Source organism: Eschrichtius robustus, chromosome 10 (assembly GCF_028021215.1).
Source record: "Eschrichtius robustus isolate mEscRob2 chromosome 10, mEscRob2.pri, whole genome shotgun sequence".
NCBI classification, from domain to species: Eukaryota; Metazoa; Chordata; class Mammalia; order Artiodactyla; family Eschrichtiidae; genus Eschrichtius; species Eschrichtius robustus.
Window position 1 is genome coordinate 96,090,882 of NC_090833.1, and position 3,275 is coordinate 96,094,156.

Here is a 3,275-nt window from a genome sequence, read left to right on the forward strand (position 1 = left end):
GAGAGCTCTGCATAATAGATTGGGCTGTGTCACGTAGTAAAAGGAATGCTTTTCAGTAAAAGGTCCCAGAGCCATTTGTACTGGTTGAGATAGAAGTCCTCTCTGAATTTTATTAGATACCCCCAATATGGAAAGTTCTTTTTCACTCTTGAAGGGTTTGTTGTCCTATGAGAGTGGGGTTTAAAGTAGAAAGTGTGGCTCTGGTATCTACCAGAATTTGGCAAAATTTCCCATTAATTTTAGTTTTAGCTTCCCCTTGGCTGTTTAAGGGAATTACTAGAGGCAGTTTACTGGAGAACTTCTCAGAGTCCTGTCAGTTCTGGGAGGGGACCATATAGGGATCCTCCTTTGGGGAAAGATATGAGAGCATTTGAGTTGATTCTGTAGAATTTGCATAGGGCCTTTGAGGACAATCTCTTTTCTTTTTTTAAAAAAAATATTTATTTATTTACTTAGGCTGTGCCAGGTCTTTGTTGCAGCATGTGGACTCTTAGCTGCTGCATGCATGAGGGATATAGTTCCCTGACCAGGGATCTAACCTGGGCCCCCTGCATTGGGAGCGTGGAGACTTGCCCACCAGGGAATTCCCAAGGACAATCTCTTTTCCAGTGTCCCAGTTGATGACAGTTGAGACATCAATCCTTGGACCAGTGTTTTGATGATGAACCCCTAGAAGCGTGCAATTCAAGGAACCCAGATGTTATATAGGTCTCTGGCCTTGGAGCTGTTGTAGCTGTAAGGCTAATAGTTCGGTTATTTTCTGTTTACGATCTTGTTCCAAACTGCTTTCAAAGTTCTCAGCTATGGTCGCAAGTTCAGTCAGACTCATGGCCTCCCATCCTGTTTTCTATCTTTTTATCAATACACTAATCTCAGGACATAATCCATTTACAGATAGTGCAGCTAGAGCAGGTTGAATGACCTCATTTACTGTATGGAACTCAGAATGCCACAGGAAGAGGACTTTCAGATGGGCTTAAAATCTGCCACATCTTTCTTTTGTTTGCAAGTCTGAATAAGAGGCCAATCAGTGTGGGCAAGGAAGACTCTAGGAATGGCTTTTCAAAGATTAGTCTCTATTTTGTGAGCTTTTTCTGGTCCATTCAGAGACCATGTTGAAGATTGAGAAGACATTTTGCTTCCTGCATTCATTTTTGGGCTTTACCACCTGCTACCAGCATGTGCACAAGCTGATAAAGATCTGGCAGCCCAGGGTCATAGGCCCTGATAGTGACTCTAAATTCTTCAGAAAGCTTTTGGGGATCCTCCTTGGTTTAGGAAAGTCTTTACCTATGGTCCTTAGTTCAGTCTTTGACCAAGGAGTGAAAGTTATCTGAGGAAGAACACCTGCAATTTGAGGTGGTTTTATTTTTAAAAGTAACTGTGTAACGGTCTCTTCAGAGTGCAAAGGCAATTCAGATAGAGAATCAGTAGAATGTAAGCACTCAGACAAAGGAGGATAGGGGAGGTAGTAGAAGTCACATCAGTCTTACTGTCTTCGGTTGCAGGAACCTCTTGTGTCTTAAATTTTTCATTAGCCTTCTACAACAAATTTTTTTTAATTGAGCTATTTTGGACTCTTGAAGCCTTTTAGAAGCTTCTGCATACCAATTAGATTAGGTATCCCATTCTGTTTATTTGATTCAGAAACACCTATTTTCAAGTACACTCCTTAAATAAATAATCTTATCTAATTGGAATATTTCCCATAATGGCCATTGTAATTCTAGGTGGTTTTTAGTAAGATTTTGACATTTTTGTAGATATCTACAGCTTCCAGGACTATAATTCTTAGATGTAAAATAAGCAGGTGTGCTGAAATGTAGCAAAGTTAATTCTATAAATTTTAGGGAACCTCTTTCTTTCCAGCTGAGACTTTGGGTCCCTCAGAGACAAACTAGTACCTAAAAGGGATGTGCTGATGTGTTGGGGTAGCACAGTGTTTTATAGTGTACCTCAATGCACATAAATTTTTGAGGTTTGTGGGTGACTTTGAATCAATCTAACCCATTCCATGACCAACTTATCTCAACATGAGAGTCTTTGACTTAGGTGGCAAGTGCTCTAACAGCTCTTAAATGCTTGTCTAATACCCATTAGTTTTGCTGGTTTTGTCTTTTGTTTGTTCGTTTTTTGGTTTTTGGGCTTTCGGGGTTTTGTTGTTGTTTTTCTTTCTTTCTTTTTTTTGGCTTCTGAGATTCCCATTAGCAACAGCTTTCACTTATTGGAATCAGAACAGCTCAAGTTAGACCCAGTCTGATCTCAGACCAAGTCCATGTTTTTTTCAGGTTTTAAAACTTTTTATTTGCATATTAAAAATTATGCATTCTGATAATTAAAATCATTTGAAGAAAACAATGGCATTCCGATTAAACTGCATTTTATAGCCTGCAAGACACCTTGGACCAGCTTGCTTTTTACTCTAGGTTTCACTGTTGTCCCACTCAGCTTTTTCTTTCACCAACATGAAAGTTCCTTTCCTTCCCTGCCAACCAGACAGGCAGATGGGAGAGGCTGGTGTGGATTTTGTTGCCAGTAATTCTCCATTCTTTAGTGTGAAAAGGGGCAGCGCTGCCACTTGAACTTGATCCAACCTCTTTGCATCTTACGTAGTTAAACAGCTACAAGAAGTCAAATAAGAAGGCAAAGCTTGTGGAACGTACAGTGCATATTGGAGGCTCCTGCCTCATTATGACTCACCTGCTTGCTTCTCCTGTTCAATCATTTCTTTTGAAGGCTGTGGGTTTTTCTCTTATGTTTCTGTCTTCTTCAATTTTGATTTATTGGATTTCTCAGTGTCAGCCATATCAAATCTGTCAGACATGGTTTCAGAGGAAACAGAGCAAGGTGTACAAGTGAGTGGAGTCTGGTCTGAGCAGTGGCTTCTGTGGAGTCCTAGTTTGGCTCAGTTGGACCCTATCCAACTCTGGCTAGCAGTTCCCAATGTGGAATCTGGGGAGAGTCTGGGGAGAGATTCCAAACAAACTGGGAACTGTGGCAATCCAATTAGATGAGGAGTTTAATGTAAAGAGAGTGGAGCTCAGAACTGAAAGGAACTTATCTATGGCCCTCAGAGATGGTGAGAAAAACAGACAACTCAAAAGGGTTCAAGGTGTACCATGCCTGTGTTTCTCGTTGTTACTGAAGCTGCCAGAAGAATCCTTCAATCCCACCATTGCCACCAAAACTATTAATAAACAAAATTCAACTGAGTAAATATAAAGATCAAATTGGCTTTATTCAGCAATACTTGAATCAGGCAGCATCCTATCTAG

General features: G+C 40.4%; 1 pseudogene; it reads right to left on the bottom strand.

The window, feature by feature from the left end:
* Positions 1-2,689: 2,689 nt before the first annotated feature.
* On the bottom strand, positions 2,690-2,824 carry LOC137770303 (thymosin beta-4-like; annotated as a pseudogene).
* Between the last annotated feature and the right edge of the window lie 451 nt (positions 2,825-3,275).